Genomic DNA, 19,077 nt, shown 5'->3' with positions numbered 1-19,077 from the left:
CCCAGCAGAGGCCCAGATATCAAGGAGATACAAGCCATCCCTGCTGGGCCCTGTCTAGATTATCCACCCACAGAATTTATGAGCATAGTAAAATGGTTGTTGTTTTACACGACTAAGTTTGAGGTGGCCATCATACAGCAATAGATTACCAGGACAGAATCCCTGGCTCTGCACCCAGGGCATGGTGTGACACAGCAGCTCAGTGAGGTTGTATGGAGCTCAGTTGAAATGAAATCAAAGCACCTGGAAAGACTGTGTTTACTCCTTTGAGACAGGCTTCAATCTTCAGAATGAGGTATATTAAAGGGTAACTCACTATCTGCCAATAGTTTCACATCGCCTTCACTCTGCAATGGTTTCGGTTATCACCTGACATAGATGGGCCCTAAAATGAACCCAAGGATGAGCAATTTTGCAGCAATCAAAATATATTTTCATCAACTACATGATCTCCCTAGAAACTTCAATGCATATGTTGATAGCACTGGTGAAACCTGTCACTAAATTCTGTATCGGTTCCTCTGATTGATGCTATCTAGCAATGTATTAATAGGGGAGGAAATAGAAAATCATACCATCGGAGCCAAAGGTTTTTCTGGAGAATTTATAGGACGTCAAAAGCACAGATAAAGGTCAGAGACAAGGTTTTGTCCTCTCAAAAGGTGGTAAAGTGAAGGGATTAGAAATCTGAGCTCTGGACACACACCATCTTAGGTTAAAGTCTCAGCTCTGCTACTTAATGACTGTGTAATTTTACACTTATGATGTGTTATCTCTCACACTGTTTCTCCTTTAGTCAAAAAGGCTGGATAGGGCTTCCCTGGTGGCGCAGTGGTTGAGAATCTGCCTGCTAATGCAGGGGACACGGGTTCGAGCCCTGGTCTGGGAAGATCCCACATGCCGCGGAGCAACTAGGCCCGTGAGCCACAACTACTGAGCCTGCACGTCTGGAGCCTGTGCTCCACAACAAGAGAGGCCGCAATAGTGAGAGGCCCGTGCACCGTGATGAAGAGTGGCCCCCGCTTGCTACAACTAGAGAAAGCCCTCGTACAGAAATGAAGACCCAACAGAGCCAAAAATAAATAATAAAATAAATAAAATAAAAATGGGGAAAAAAAAAAAAAAAGGCTGGATAAAGATTAAATGAGATAATACATATGCAATGTCATTCAAATATTTATCATGTACCTACTATGTGTTTGCACTGTGCTAACACAGAAAACCAAATAGTAAACAAAGAGAATTTCCCTGCCATGATGGAGATCACACTTTAGTGGGGGAGACAAATAACAAATAAATATGTAAAGAAATATGTGACATAATTTTGGGTAGTGATAATTAATATGAGGAAAAATAAACCAGAGAGAAAAGATGGGGAGTGATGAGAGTGCTAAATTAGATAGAAAGGTCTGGGAAGGTTTCTCTGACGCCATTTAAACAAAGACCTGGGTGAAATGAAGGAGCAAACCATATGGTTATTCTGGGGAACAGCATTCAAGGCCGAGATAAATCCAAGAGAAAGGCTCGAGTATGGAAAAAGAGGATCCAGGAGGCCAAGGTGGCAGGAGTGGAGTGAGGAAAAGGGATGATGGTAGGAAATCAGGTCTTCCAGGTGGCCATGGGTCAAATCAGGTAGGTCCCTCGAAGTCATCAGGATAGCATTTTGAGTGTGATGGGAAGCCACTGCTACATGAGTGGCTTAGCACAGTGCCTTGCATATTATAGCACAAGCTCAATGAGTGGTCGTTTGTCACGTGATTATGGACGAATATCAAGGTAGGACAGCAGAAACACATTCCTTAGCAGCGGCACTAAACAAACCTCCACTCAAAGCAAGCGATGCGATCAGAGAGTGTCGGACCTGCTGGCTCCAAGTGGAGCTGATATTTCCAGCCACACAGGCAAGATACAGAAACAAAAAAAGAAAATGAAGCCTGCAGAAATGCCAGGCATTCTGCTCCCACACAGACTACATTACCCTGTTCTTCATGATTTTCCAAACTGTGGGATAAGAGCACTTTGTGCAGGAAAATATTATCATTTCTCTGTGACTGAGTCACAATAAACTGTGAGCTTGTTGAGGCTATGACCAAGCTTTGTTTCTGTCCTTGACGTGAGGACCTAGTGCTTCATGGTCCAATATGGCAGCCACTAGCCACATGTGGCTACTGAGCCCTTAAAATATTGTTAATCTGGATTGAGATGTGCTCAAAGTATAAAATAGACACTGGCTTTCAAGACTTAGTCCCATAAGTAAGAATGTAAAATACCTCAATAATTTGTATATTTATTATGTATTGAAATAATGCTTTGGATACATGGCATTAAATGAAAAAAAATTAAGTTCTGTTTCACTTGTTTCTTATTTTCTTAATGTGGCTACCAGAACTTTTAAATGTGGCTAGAGTTATGCATCTATTGGACACTGCTATACCAGGTTCTTCTTAAATGTGGGCAGGAAAGAAATGGAGGAACAGGAATATCTCTAAGAAGACTTTTGCATTCTTAACTGGGGGTGACAAATGGGGCTCATCTTGAAAGCCAGGTCTGATTGTTGTTGCCTGGAGTGCTGTATCAGAAAAGATTCAAGGCCCCAATCCACTGGGAAGATTGCTGGGGTTAATTTATAATATCTGCCATGGACACAAGAGGAGAAAGTGACAGCACCACATACAATGAAATGACTATTCTTGTACAGAAATAATATTATCAATAATTCCTTGAGAATGCATTTTGCTGTGAGCATGTGTTAGACATTTACTCTTGCTGGATATTTTCCATTGACAATTTTATTCTATTTTTCACAGCGACCTTGAAAGGTAGTAACTACTATCCCTGTTTTACCTATGTGAAAAATGAAATTCAGAGAGGTTAGTTTCCTAAGTTAATAAAGTCCAGGATTTGAACCCAGTACAGCATCTCTCTAAATCTCATACTCTAATCACCACTTGCTGGGATCGGGTACTATTTCCTGATAAACAGAACTTTCTGGGATGCTGGGTTGCCAGCATGAATCTTGGTATTCTGCTTGCTCCCCAAAGGTTGGTGTCTGACTTATTCCTCTGCTTGGGTCTGTGCTGACCCTCCTTTCACATATAATATAGCGGTATCAATGGAGTGTACCCTCAAGCCATTTCCCTACCTTGGAAAGTTAGTCTAGACCAGTGGTTCTCAAACTCTGGCATGCATCTGAATATGGAGGGCTTATTAAGACACAGATTTCTGGGCCCTGCCCCTAAAAGTTTCTGATTAAGTTGTTCTTGGGTAGAGCCTGAGGATTTGGATTTCCAGTAACTTCCCAAGTGATGTTGATATTGCTGGTCCAGAAACTACACTTTGAGAATCCTAAGTCTATATCTAGCTCCTAGATCTTCTCGGCCACACATTAAATCATCTCAGGAATTTAAAAAATGAATCAGTGCTCAGTCCTAGCCCAGAACAACTGAATCAGAATCTCTATGATGGGGTCCAGATATAAGCATTTTTTAAATCTTCCAGAAAAGAAGGGAAGGTTGAGAACCACTGAGCTACCTGCTTCTTCTATTTAACCCTGCTCTCTAGCTGTTCCACAAGATAAAGTTGGGGAAAATAACTAAGCCTTTTCCAGTCAAGGGGCTAAGGCATCACTGATTCACAAAAGACAGGTGCAACTGCAGGGCTGAGCTCCCGCCTGCGGGTTGACGGGTGGGTATCAGGATGGGGGTTAGGAAGTGTGGAGGCCACAGGACAGGCACAGCAGCCGGAGAGAGAGCTCTCAGAAATGCCACTCAGTAACTGACATTAGTCTGTCCTGTAGTGATTGTTTAATAGATTAAAGGTCAATGTGTGTTCAGTCCCTGCCCTTTGCTTCATAGCTGGAGAATCTTCTGAAGTGAAGGACACTGACATTGTAACTATCATGTGGCTCAACAGGAATGGAAGTTGATGGAATGGAAATGATTCACATCTGTGAGGTTCTGCAAAGACGAGACCCAGCCCAGCTAACATCTAATCCTGTAAAATCTACAAAGCTTAGAATTTCATGTATAAACTTCATGAGTTTTTTTTTCATAAAAGTAAGACACATCCTTGCAATCTAAAAATCTGATATTGGCTTCTCCCTTTGCAGTATCAAAAGTGAAAGCAGCAGACATTCTCTAAAACCTTCCCTTATCCCTGTCACTCAAAAAAAAAAAAAAAACAGAAACATCAAATGAAATGAATTCTTATCTGTGAAATTTTCTGGTGTTTGGTAATTTTGTAGAAGCGCAACTCAAAACCATCAAGCATCTCCAGGACACAAAGTTCCTGAAACATTTCTATTTTAGATTTACTTACAGGAGGATTTTTTTTCTCTATAAAGACATTTTTTCCTCTTTTTCAGATGTTTCCTTATTGCCTTGTGGCTAGGGCAAAGATGCTGACTGGCTCTAAAATGCAGACACATTTTCAAATATTTGTTGATATGATTTTTTTCAAGATTTCTATAACAAAATTCCTTTTATTAATTCAGTTTCCAATGTTGGGTCTGAATGCAGACCCAACTGAATCCTTATCCAGTTATTGAAGAATGATCCAATTCCCTCCCATTTGCTGTAAAATAACAGGAGAAACTTCCATTCTTTATTTCTGATTGACTTGAGAGTATCAAAACTACAAAACACTTCAAATTTAAGTTTTCTGTCTGCCAACCTCTTTGAAAAGGAATTGTATTCTTTTATAAGGTAAATCAACTATTTGCAACATTGTAAATTGCTCCATTTATCTTTCCAATTTTAACTTTTGAATTTTCACATAGGAGTAGTCCAATAACCAGAGTCTTCACCATTATTTGATGTTTAGAGGAAGAGAAGAAATAACAAGAAATAAACTGTCAGGGTTTGGATTAGTTATATTCATTTTAATTGTTTAAATATTACAAATGGCTATCGCTCCTCAGTGATAAACGGTTTAAAAACAGTGACTGAAAAGTCCTGCAAAAACCTTAATAGATTCCTAGATGTCCACCTTGCTCTTTATCTTTAGACTCAAAAATGGCTGAGGACCTTTTGTGATACATTTGCCCAAAGAGGTAACTGAAACAGCTCAGATTCTGGGCATGATGTAAGCACTACTGACTAGATTATCTGCTGATCCATAAAAGTGTGACCACACCCCCTTCTGTGGCCTTCTTTTTAACTGAGATGCTTCTAGTATAGAATCTAAACAAACCACTACTTCATCAAATCTCCACAGGAAACATACAGTTTTAAAAATCTGTCACTACAAAATGTGCCTTCTAACTATGACCACAAGTCACCTGAAAATTTAGAACATGCAAACAGGGCCTCTATCACACTACATATTGCCATGTGTTTTTGAAAATGGAAACAGTGGTAACCAGTTATAATAGTAGCCTCATTCACTTTTCATTCCATACAAACACACACACATGCACACACACACACACACGTGTAATATAATCCTGACGTCAATAAAGAAAATCAGTTGACTCTTGAACAAAATGGGTTTGAATTGCAAGGATCCACTTATATTCGGAATTTTCTTCACTAAATTCATATTACAGGAGGAACTTCAGTGCATGTCCCGAGCTGCGGTGTCGGTTCAGCCATTTCACACGGAACTCTGGTCAGAAGGGCCGGGGCAAGGCCTCTGCGTGGGGCCCACTAAGAGCGACTGAAACAGACTAAGCACAAAGGGAAAAAAGGTGGATGGGCTAGGCCTGAAGTGAGATTGCCCGATTTATGTCCTTCCCAGATGAAATGTGGATCCTCTAGCAACAAGGGGTGTAAAGAGAGAGAACCTTCAAGATGGCAAAGGAGTAAGATGTGGCGATCACCTTCCTCCCCACAAATACATCAAAAATACATCAACATGTGGAACAACTCCTACAGAACTCCTACTGAACACTGACAGAAGACCTGAGACTTCCTAAAAGCCGTGTGGCTGACAGGGTCTTGGTGCTCCGGCTGGCTGTCAGGCCTGAGCCTCTGAGGTGGGAGAGCCAAGTTCAGGACACTGGACCACCAGAGACCTCCCAGCCCCTCGAATTATCAACTGGCAAGAGCTCTCCCAGAGATCTCCATCTCAAAGCTAAGACCAAGCTCCACTAAGCAAACAGCAAGCTCCAGTGCTGGACACCCCATGCAAAACAACTACCAAGACAAGAACACAACCCTACCCATAAGCAGAGAGGCTGCCTAAAATCATACTAAGTTCACAGACACCCCAAAACACACCACCGAACGTGGTCCTGCGCACCAGAAACACAAGATGTAGCCGCATCCACCAGAACACAGGCACCAGTCATCTCCACAAGGAAGCCTACACAACCCACTGAACCAAACTTACCCACTGGGGGCAGACACCAAAAACAATGGGAACTACGAACCTGCAACCTGAGAAAAGGAGGCTCTAAACACAGTAAGTTAAGCAAAATGAGAACACAGAGAAATAGGCAGCAGATGAAGGAGCAAGGTAAAAACTCACGAGACCAAACAAATGAAGAGGAAATAGGCAGTCTACCTGAAAAAGAATTCAGAGTAATGATAGTAAAGATGATCCAAAATCTTGTAAATAGAATGGAGAAAATATAAGAAATGTTTAATAAGGACCTAGAAGAACTAATGAGCAAATAAAGAATGATGAACAACACAATAAATGAAATTAAAAATTCTCTAGAAAGAATCAATAGCAGAATAACTGAGGCAGAAGAACAGATAAGTGATCTGGAAGATAAAATAGAGGAAATAACTACCGCAGAGCAGAACAAAGAAAAAATAATGAAAATAATTGAGGACAGTCTCAGAGATCTCTGGTATAACATTGAACGCACCAACATTCAAATTACAGGGGTCACAGAAGAAGAAGAGAAAAAGAAAGGGACTGAGAAAATATTGGAAGAGATTATGGTTAAAAACTTCCCTAATGTGGGAAAGGAAATAATCAATCAAACCCAGGAAGTGCAGAGAGTCCCATACAGGATACATCCAAGGAGAAACACGCCAAGACACATATTAATCAAATCATCAAATATTAAAAACAAAGAAAAAAAATGGAAAGCAACAAGGAAAAAGCAACAAATAACATACAAGGGAATCCCCATAAGGTTAACAGCTGATCAATCAGCAGAAGCTATGCAAGCCAGAAGGGAGGGGCAGGACATATTCAAAGTGATGAAAGGGAAATATCTACAACCAAGATTACTCTACCCAGCAAGGATCTCATTCAGATTCAACAGAGAATTTGAAACCTTTACAGACAAGCAAAAGCTAAGAGAGTTCAGCACCAGCAAACCAGCCTTACAACAAATGCTAAAGGAACTTCTCTAGGCAGGAAACACAAGAGAAGGAAAAGACCTACAATAACAAACCCAAAATAATTAAGAAAATGGTAATAGGAACACACATATTGACAACTACCTTAAATGTAAATGGATTAAACACTCCAACAAAAAGACACAGACTGGCTGAATGGAAACAAAAACAAGACCCGTATAAATACTGTCTACAAGAGACCCACTTCAGACCTAGGGACACATACAGACTGAAAGTGAGGGGATGGAAAAAGATATTCCTTGCAAATGGAAATCAAAAGAAAACTGGAATAGGAATTCCCATATCAGATAAAATAGACTTTAAGATAAAGACTATTACAAGAGACAAAGAGGACACTACATAATGACCAAGGGATCAATCCAGAAGAATATATAACAATTGTAAATATTTATGCACCCAACATAGGAGCACCTCAATACACAAAGCAAATGCTAACAGCCATAAAAGGGGAAATCGACAGTAACACAATCATAGCAGGGGACTTTAACACCCCACTTTCACCAATGGACAGATCATCCAAAATGAAAATAAATAGGGAAACACAAGCTTTAAATGACACATTAAACAAGATGGACTTAATTAATATTTATAGGATATTCCATCCAAAAACAACAGTATACACTTTCTTCTCAATGCTCACGGAACATTCTCCAGGACAGATCATCTCTTGGGTCACAAATCAAGCCTTGGTAAATTTAAGAAAATTTAAATCGTATCAAGTATGTTTTATGACCACAACGCTATGAGACTAGATATCAATTACAGGATAAAAAATGTAAAAAATACAAACAGAGGGAGGTTAAACAATATGCTACTAAATAACCAAGAGATCACTGAAGAAATCAAAGAGGAAATCAAAAAATACATAGAAACAAAGGACAATGAAAACACAACAACCCAAAATCTATGGAATGAAGCAAAGCAGTTCTAAGAGGGAAGTTTATAGCAATAAAATCCTACCTCAAGAAACAAGAAACATCTCAAATAAAGAACGTAAACTGACACCTAAAGCAATTAGACAAAGAATAACAAAAAAACCCCAAAGTTAGCAGAAGGAAAGAAATCATAAAGATCAGATCAGAAATAAATGAAAAGAAATGAAGGAAACAATAGCAAAGATCAATTAAACTAAAAGCTGGTTCTTTGAGAAGATAAACAAAGTTGATAATTAACCAGACTCATCAACAAAAGAAGGGAGAAGACTCAATTCAACTGAATTAGAAATGAAAAAGGAGAAGTAACAACTGACACTGAAGAAATAGAAAGGATCATGAGAGATTACTACAAGCAACTATATGCCAATAAAATGGACAATCTGGAAGAAATGGACAACTTCTTACAAAAGCACAATCTTCCGAGACTGAACCAGGAAGAAATAGAAAATATAAACAGACCAATCACAAGCACTGAAATTGAGACTGTGATTAAAAATCTTCCAAAAAACAAAATCCCAGGACCAGATGACTTCACAGGCAAATTCTATCAAACATTTAGAGAAGAGCTAACACCTATCCTTCTCAAACTCTTCCAAAATATAGCACAGGGAGGAACATTCCCAAACTCATCCTATGAGGCCACCATCGCCCTGATACCAAAACCAGACAGAGATGTCACAAAAAAAGAAAACTAGAGGCCAATATCACTGATGAACATATATGTAAAAATCCTGAACAAACTACTAGCAAACAGAATCCAACAGCACATTAAAAGGATGACACACCATAATCAAGTGGGGTTTATCCCAGGAATGCAAGGATTCTTCATTGTATGCAAATGAATCAATGTGATAAATCATATTAACAAATTGAAGGAGAAACACCATATGAGAATCTCAATAGATGCAGAAAAAGCTTTTGGCAAAATTCAACACCCATTTATGATAAAAACTCTCCAGAAAGTAGGAATAGAGGGAACTTACCTTAACATAATACAGGCCATATATGACAAACCCAGAGCCAACATCGTTCTCAATGGTGAAAAACTGAAACCATTTCCACTAAGATCAGGAACAAGACAGGGTTGCCCACTCTTATCACTATTATTCAACATAGTTTTGGAAGTTTTAGCCACAGCAATCAGAGATGAAAAAGAAATAAAAGCAATACAAATTGGAAAAGAAGAAGTAAAGCTGTCACTGTTTGCAGATGACATGATACTATACATAGAGTATCCTAAAGATGCTATCAGAACACTACTAGAGCTAATCAATGAATTTGGTAAAGTAGCAGGATACAAAATTAATGCACAGAAATCTCTTGCATTCCTATACACTAATGATGAAAAATCTGAAAGAGAAATTGAGGAAACACTCCCATTTACCAATGCAACAAAAAGAATAAAATACCTAGGAATAAACCTACCTAAGCAGACAAAAGACCTGTATGCAGAAAATTATAAGACACTGATGAAAGAAATTAAAGATGATACAAACAGATGGAGAGATATACCATGTTCTGGATTGGAAGAATCAACACTGTGAAAATGACTATACTACCCAAGGCAATCTACAGATTCAGTGGAATATCAAACTACCAATGGCATTTTTCACAGAACTGGAACAAAAAGTTTCACAATTTGTATGGAAACACAGAAGTCCCCGAATAGCCAAAGCAATCTTGAGAAACAAAAATGGAGCTGGAGGAATCAGGCTCCCAGACTTCAGACTGCACTACAAAGCTACAGGAATCAAGACAGTATGGTACTGGCACAAAAACAGAAATATAGATCAATGGAACAGGATAGAAAGCCCAGAGATAAACCCATGCACATATGGTCACCTTATCTTTGATAAAGGAGGCAAGAGTATACAATGGAGAAAAGACAGCCTCTTCAATAAGTGGTGCTGGGAAAAATGGACAGCTACATGTAAAAGAATGAAATTAGAACACTCCCTAAAAACCATACACAAAAATAAACTCAAAATGGATTAAAGACCTAAATGTAAGGCCAGATACTATAAAACTCTTAGAGGAAAACATAGGAAGAACAGTCTATGACATAAATCATAGCAAGATCCTTTTTGACCCACCTCCTAGAGAAATGGAAATAAACACACAAAAAAACAAATGGGAACTAATGAAACTTCAGAGCTTTTGCACAGTAAAGGAAACCATAAACAAGATGAAAAGACAACCCTCATAATGGGAGAAAATATTTGCAAATGAGGCAACTGACAGAGGATTAATCTCCAAAATATACAAGCAGCACATGCAGCTCAATATTAAAAAAAAAACAATACAATCCAAAAATGAACAGAAGCCCTAAATAGACATTTCTCCAAAGAAGATATACAGATTGCCAACAAAGACATGAAAGGATGCTCAACATCACTAATCATTAGAGAAATGCAAATCAAAACTACAATGAGGTATCACCTCACACCTGTCAGAATGGCCATCATCAAAAAATCTACAAGCAATAAATGCTGGAGAGGGTGTGGAGAAAAGGGAACCCTCATACACTGTTGGTGGGAATGTAAATTGATATAGCCACTATGGAGAACAGTATGGAGGTTCCTTAAATAACTAAAAATAGAACTGCCATATGGCCCAGCAATCCCACTACTGGGCATATACCCTGAGAAAACCATAACTCAAAATGAGTAATGTACCACAATGTTCATTGCAGCACTGTTTACAATAGCCAGGACATGGAATTAATGCAAGTGTCCATCGACAGATGAATGGATAAAGATGTGTCACATATATACAGTGGAATATTATTTAGCCATAAAAAGAAACAAAATTGAGTTATTTGTAGTGTGGTGGATGGACCTAGAGTCTGTCATACAGAGTGAAGTAAGTCAGAAAGAGAAAAACAAATACCGTATGCTAACACATATATATGGAATCTAAAAAAAAAAATGGTTCTGATGAACCTAGTGGCAGGACAGGAATAAAGATGCACACGTAGACGGTGGACTTAAGGAAACGGGGAAGGAGAAGGGTAAGCTGGAACGAAGTGAGAGAGTGGCATGGACATATATACACTTCCAAATGTAAAATAGATAGCTAGTGGGAAGCAGCTGCATAGCACAGGGAGATCAGCTCGGTGCCTTGTGACCACCTAGAGGGGTGGGATAGGGAGGGTGGGAGGGAGACGCAAGAGGGAGGAGATATGGGGATATATGTATACGTACAGGTGATTCACTTTGCTATACAGCAGCAACTAACACAACAATGTAAAGCAATTATACTCCAATAAAGATGTTAAAAAAATAATAAAATAAAAAATAAATAAATTCATATTACAATACTACATGATCCACAGTTGGTTGAACCTGCAAATACAGAGGCACTGCATATAAGAGGCTGACTATAAATTCTAAGTGGATTTTCAAGTGTGTGGAGGCTGGCGCCCCTTACGCCCTTGTTCAAGGGTCAGCTGTACTTTTAAAAAGCAATCAAGACAAATAAGTCTTAATTGTATCTGCCTGAATTTACCTATTCAACTGTACGTTCAATCAAAACTCACCATAAATATTTGTGAACTACTTAATCATTAGCAAGCAGTACTATGAGAACCATTCCACTTACTGAATATTAACACATCTTTTAAAACACTCAAAATGTGTTACTGGATGTATGATAATTATATTCTTGCCAAATAGATGATTCTTCCACTTCATCCTCAGTTGAATTAAATAAATATCACTGTGTTTACATTCAGACATTATAAGCAAAGGTTGCAATTAAAAGATAACATACAACTCTGGGATTTGTAATGAAGAACCATAATTATTACCACATAAATAGGAAATTAAAAATGCAATAAATATAGAACATCTAAAAGAAAAAACCGTACTACTCAGTACCAATCAATGAAATTAATACCACCTACTACTCCAGCACTATTTCCTGGAATCAAATGGTGGTTCATGTGTAATATTTTGCCTTTTTCATGTATCTTTGACAAAACATCTCTTAAGACCATTTGAAATGTAGAGTTAAACTACAACAAGTTACATTTAAAGAGTACCTTAGTTAAAAAATAAAAGTTAAGACAACTTCATTTGTTTCTCACATCAGTTCCATATGAAAGGCAAGAAATTACTATTGCCCTCATTTTGCCTGAGAAAATAGCCCAAGTCTCCTGACTTCTAGTCCAAAGACTGAGTCTCACCAAGAGTGAGTACATCTTCTTTATCCATTCATCTGTCGTTGGACATTTAGGTTGTTTCCATGTCCTGGCTATTGTAAATAATGCTGCAGTGAACACTGGGGTACATGTGTCCTTTTGAATTATGGTTTTCTCAGGGTATATGCCCAGTAGTGTGGTACATATATACAATGGAATATTACTCAGCCATAAAATGGAACGAAATTAGGTCATTTGTATAGATGTGGATGGATCTAGAGTCTGCCATACAGAGTGAAGTAAGTCAGAAAGAGAAAAACAAATATTGTCTATTAATGCATATATGTGGAATCTAGAAAAAGGGTACAGATGAACCTACTTCCAGGCCAGAAATAGAGATGTAGATGTAGAGAACAGATGAGTGGACACAGAGGGGGATGGGGAGGGTGTGACAAATTGGGAGATAAGGATTAACATATATACACTACCATGGGTAAAATAGATAGCTAGTGGGAACATGCTATAAAGCATAGGAAGCTCAGCTCAGTGCTCTGTGATGACCTAGATGGGTGGGATTGGCGGGTGGGGCATGGGAGGGAGGTCCATGAGGGAGGGGATATAGGTATACATATAGCTGATTCATTTCATTGTACAGCAGAAACTAACACAACATTGTAGAGCAATTGTAGTGCAATAAAAAAAAAAAAAAATGAGTGGGTACAGAGCCCTGCACAGGTACTTACATCTTCTAAAAACAGTAGGAGAATAGGACTGTTATAAACATCATTTTACAAAATGAGAAACTAAATCACAGAAGAATAAAGGGCATTGTTTTAGTTTCCTATTGCTGCTGTTACAAATTACCAAAAACTTAGTAGCTTAAAACAATACAAATTTCTTATCTTTCAGTTCTAGAGGTCAGAAGTCCAAAATGGGTCTCACTGCACTGAAATCAAAGTATCAGCAGAGCTGTGTTCCTTTTGCTGGGGGTGGGGGGCTGCGGGTGGGTAGTGCTATGGAGACAACTGTTTCCTTGCCTTTTCCAGCTTCCATAGGCTGCAGGAATTCTTGGCTCAAGGCCCCATTCATTCATTTTCAAAACCAGAAATGTCTAGCTAATTCCTTCTCATGATGCCATGTGTCTGGTTCTCTTTCTTTTGCTTCCCTCTTTCATTTATAAAGACCCTTGTAATTACACTGGGCCAACTTAGATAATCCAGAATAATGAAGCCATCTCAAAGTCAGTTGATGAGCAACTGTAATTCCATCTGAAACCTGAATTCTCCTTTGCTTTTTTCTTTAACATCTTTATTGGAGTATAATTGCTTCACAGTGTTGTGTTAGTTTCTACTGTATAACAAAGTGAATCAGGTATACGTATACATATATGACCATATCACCTCCCTCTTGCGTCTCCCTCCCACCCTCCCTATCCCACCCCTCTAGGTGGTCACAAAGCACCGAGCTGATCTCCCTGTGCTATGCAGCTGCTTCCCACTAGCTATCTATCTTACATTTGGTAGTGTATATATGTCCATGCCACTCTCTCACTTCATCCCAGCTTACCCTTCCCCCTCCCCGTGTCCTCAAGTTCATTCTCTACATCTGTATCTTTATTCCTGTCCCGCTCCTAGGTTCATCAGAACCATTTTTTTTTTAGATTCCATATATATGTGTTAACATACGGTATTTGTTTTTCTCTTTCTGACTTACTTCACTCTGTATGACAGACTCTAGGTACAACCACCTCACTACAAATAACTCAATTTCATTTCTTTTTATGGCTGAGTAATATTCCATTGTATATATGTGCCACAGCTTTATCCATTCATCTGCTGATGGACACTTAGGTTGCTTCCATGTCCTGGCTATTGTAAATAGAGCTGCAATGAACATAGTGGTACATGACTCTTTTTGAATTATGATTTTCTCAGGGTATATGTCCAGTAGTGGGATTGCTCGGTCGTATGGTAGTTCTATTTTTAGTTATGGTAGTTATATTTTTAGTGTGGAGAAAATATGCACTGTTGCTGGGAATGTAAATTGATACAGCCACTATGGAGAACAGTATGGAGGTTCCTTGAAAAACTAAAAATAGAACTACCATATGATCCTTTGTCTTTTAACCTAACATATTAACAGGTTCCAGGGGTTAGGATGTGGATACCTTCATCTTCTGCCTACCACAGTGACAGATGGCTAGGAAGTAGTACAGCCAGGGCTTGAACATGAACTTGTTTGACCCCAAAGCCCACCCATGCTCTCAAATCACTATTATATTGCTACCTTAGAATATGGCCAATATGGCATACAAAGTTTTCTCTGCCAGGGAGGCAGAAAACACCGTCTCTACTATGTTCTCTCCCCCACTGTCCACTGAGTTGCTGAGGCTTAGTAAACTGAGAGGACATAACAGGTAAGAGTTAACAACTGGGCGATAATCTCTTCCTCCAGCCTCTGGGAATGCTTGAGGAACATTTGATCCCTGGCTGCACATTCTGCAACATCAAGTGAGGAAATACAACCTTTAGAGATAAATGATGGTCCCACTAGGTTTACCACATGCTGATTTCTGATTTAAGGCTGTCGTCAGAATAGTTAGGTACCTATGTCAGCAGTTGTACTTCAGAATGGGAACTGGGCACATTCCCCTCCACGTACTAGGTGACTCTCACGAATATTAAGCTGAAGGACCACAGTCCCTGCAGCTTCTCTACAGCCAGAACTTGAACCTGTTTGACACTGAAGCCACGCTCTCAAATCCCTCTATTATATTGCTACCTTAGAATATGCCCAATATAACATGCAAAGTCTTCCCTTCCAGGGAAGGGACCCAGGCTAGGGTCAATTCCCACGCCTTGAAACCAAAACAAATCCCATGCTTTGGGATGGACACCAGCAGCTGCATCTAGGTGTTTGAGGCCTCTCTGATGTTACTGGTTGTGCATGTGGCAGTATCCCTTGTTCCATACCTTTTCTTAAAGTAAGTTACTTGCTGCTGGGTAAAACTATCATGTCTTGTCAATTCGACTGACAACACAACTGGAAACAAGACCTGTTACCTTGTTCAACAAATGACTGAGTATTTTTCCACAATCTGCACAAGAGCCACTCCTGAGACTCCAGTTTCAGTACTGCTGAATATCACAAGCAAACATCTGTATTAAACTCAAACAACAACAGAAAGTCTTCTTTCTTTTTCTGGTAATAGCTACAACATTCCATGCAGCTGAACAATATATCCAGAGGACTTTGACCATAACCAAGGCAAATTTATTAAGAATCTGGACTTCCATGGTGGTGCAGTAGTTAAGAATCTGCCTGGCAATGCAGGGGACACGGGTTTGAGCCCTGGTCCGGGAAGATCCCACATGCCGCAGAGCAACTCAGCCCGTGCATCACAACTACTGAGCTTGTGCTCTGGAGCTCGCGAGCCACAACTACTGAGCCCGCATGCCACAACTACTGAAGCTCGCACACCTAGAGCTTTTGCTCTGCAACAAGAGAAGCCACCGCAATGAGAAGCCTACCCATGGCAAGGAAGAGTAGCCCCCGCTCACCGCAACTAGAGAAAGCCTGTGTGCAGCAACGAAGACCCAACGTAGCCAAAAATAAATAAAATAGATTTATAAAAATAAAAAAAACTATAGAAAAACAATTAAAACATATCTGTGTCCCAAGTAATATGTGCTTCTTATAATGCCAGAAGCACTCTAAGTAAAAAAAGTAAAAACAAAAACAATAAACAAACAAAAACCACAGTAGAACACCAAAAAATTGTTGTAAGGTCATTTGTTTCAACTAAACTTAAGAAAGGTGGTCCTAGTAAATCAGTAAAGCCCAATGGACTGAGTAGACATTTTTACTATTATATATGATAATAAGTATGCTAATAAGTGCTTATGGCTCATCTACAGTATAGAATTTGTTGCAACCAGGTTATAGTCTTTCTGATTTTTATATTTAATGCAGTCCAATGCCAAGGAGAACATATAATGTGTGTTAAATGAAAAAAGAAAGTAAATTTAGGGTTCTTAATAATTCCTTGAGCTAACAAGTAATTATAAAATAAACAAACATAGGAATAAGCAATTGGAACAATGTGATTCCAATCTTTGGTAGCAATTTGACAATATCAAGGCAAGTTAAAGATGCACATAGCAGAGGAGACTTATACCAGTGTAATAATTCCAGCATTATTTGCCATTGTAAAAACTAGTGAACAGGAAAAAGAATAAGTAAATTGTGGATTACTCATGTAATGGGTTACTATATAGCAATTAAAATGAATGAACCAGAGCTACATATGTGAACATGGATAAATCTCAAAAACATGTTGAGTGACAAAAGCAAATGACAATTGAATATATGCAGTATGATATCATGTTTGTAATGTGAGAAACATACCAAAGAATACTACATAGTGTTGATAGATATATGGATAGACAGTAAAAATACAGAAACATTCATGGAGATAAGTATCAAATTCAAGAGAAATAGGAAGATGAATGAGATCCAAGAGAGGTATACAAGCATTTTAATGCTACCTATAACTTCTTAAAGAAAGTATATGTGGCAAGACAACAAAATATTAAAATTTGATAGGATTCAATGGTAGGTACAAGACTGCTCATTACATTATACTCTCAGTTTTTCTATATGTTTGTAATAGTTTGTGAACCTATTAAAAGAATACACTTACCAGGTCACAAAAAGATTATGCTGGAATGGATCCTTGAAATACTGTATTCAAGATCAGACGGTCAAGAACACACAGCCAGAGGCCTAGGAGCAGCTAAGTGGAAATTCTGAAACTTAAATCCAGTTTCTCTAATTGGCACATCTGTTCTCTATTCACTGTGCCTTCCAGTATATTAGGCTTTACTTTCATTTCTGGTTCTTTTTAGTTAAATAAAATGTTTTTTAAATTTTTAATTAGAGGGAAAAAAAATCTCAGTTCAGTAGTTCCTCCAGTTCTGGGTAACAGCTTTTGTAGCCTTAAGGGTTGTAAATTTCAAGACTACAGAAATAAGTAAAGGGAGAGAAAAAAGCCGCAGGGCCATCTGAAAGTCTTTACATGTCTGAGCTGTAAGGAATCATTTCGCTGAAACTGCCAACACATAAACCTCCTATGGGAGCCAAACACACTTGCAGACTTGTGGATAAAGGGCTGGGGTGCAGTTATTCTTAATGGAGGTGACAGCCACCTGCCTCATCCCTCAGATGTCAGTCTGAATTTCTACCAGAATCATGAGAAGTGTCCCAACCCCAGAAGCAGTGACTAAGGAAGAAACGCTGTTCACCTCCTTCCCCAAAATGATACTGCCTAGAAAAGAACAGAACCAAAAATCAATCATTTATCCTTAGATTCCTTCTGTGATTTTACCTTTCCCCTTGGTGCTCCTCCCCTAAGAGGTGGCCAAACCCTTTCCTTAAACTGCAGAACGTGAATCAGCTCCAAAGGAGGGGGAAGGGGACTAACATTTATTGAGCTCTTTGCCAGATGTTCCCTTGTTTCAGCCTCACACTCATCCTTTGAGGCAGGCATTGTCCATCCTCTTAAACAGAGAGGAAACTGGGTTTCCAAAGGTCAGATAACATATCCAAGTTCATGCATTTAGGTAAGTGCAAGAAATCTACCTAAAATCCACGTTTTTTCTGCTACACCATGCTTCCAAAAGTCCACAGTCTTTGGCACTTCATGTCCTCTCTCAGATCCTCAGGTTTTTCATCTGAAATGTAGATGAACTGTAGTAGCCTATCTTTAACATTCTATGATTCTGAATAAAGCAACCCTGGGGCAGACACAGAGTTATAATTCACAGAGACAACTTGGAGACATGAAGTTAGAATAGAGCCTGTGACAAGTAATAGAGTCAACCCTCTTTATCAGAGATATTGGATGAAATTTTAAAATAAATAGGAACAAATTTGAAAGGAAAGTGTTCATTGCTTAACAGTCAATCTACTCTCCGAGACAGGCAGGTCATCATGGGTGAATTTACCACCTTAAGTGTTGCTTTGTTGTATGCTTTTCTGGGCACAGAAACCTCTCAAATCAAGCCTCATCAGCAGGTATCTCACCACCATCTTCCATCGTTTTCTAACCAGCTACTCCGAAATCCAGAAGGAAGGTAGTTAGTCTTCCTTACTTCCAGCTTTCAGATATGCTGACTTTTCCTTTCATGTTCTCACTCTCTCTTTCCATGAAGTCCTGTCACTTCTCTCTCTCAAAGACCAGCTCCAGGCTCGCCTCTCCTGTAAAGTCTTCCCTTGACTAACTCCAAGAGGATCCAATGATTTTAATTATTTCAGATTTCTCTTGTCTTTTTGATATAAGGGGGAAGAGAAAGGGAGACTTTAAATTCTGTTTCTACCATGTGCCAGATATTCTGCTAAAGCCTCAATTACTGTAATCACATAAAATCACCTTTAATCCAGTCAAGCTATTATTATTCCTATTTCACTGATGACAAAACTGAAACCAGGCAAAATTAAAGTGACTTGCTGAAGGTCACACATTTGGAAAACCAGAATTGACAACCAAATCAACTTGGATCTAAACCCCAAATCAAAGGGTTTCTGCTCAAAGAACAGACTGGGGGTGTGCAGAAATGTGGATCTTTGTTTATTTTTTCCCCTTCTCCTAAGTAGTGTCAAATAACTCCATTGTTTATCCATATTT

General features: G+C 38.9%; 1 protein-coding gene across 3 annotated transcripts in view; it reads right to left on the bottom strand.

The window, feature by feature from the left end:
* NELL1 (neural EGFL like 1) overlaps positions 1–19,077 on the bottom strand; it is an 856,536-nt gene that overhangs the window by 360,562 nt on the left and 476,897 nt on the right. The gene's annotated exons all lie outside the window — the stretch shown is intronic.

The sequence above is a fragment of the Balaenoptera physalus genome, assembly GCF_965194825.1.
Source record: "Balaenoptera physalus genome assembly, chromosome: 10".
Taxonomy (NCBI): domain Eukaryota; kingdom Metazoa; phylum Chordata; class Mammalia; order Artiodactyla; family Balaenopteridae; genus Balaenoptera; species Balaenoptera physalus.
This window is presented reverse-complemented; position numbering and strand designations above follow the sequence as displayed.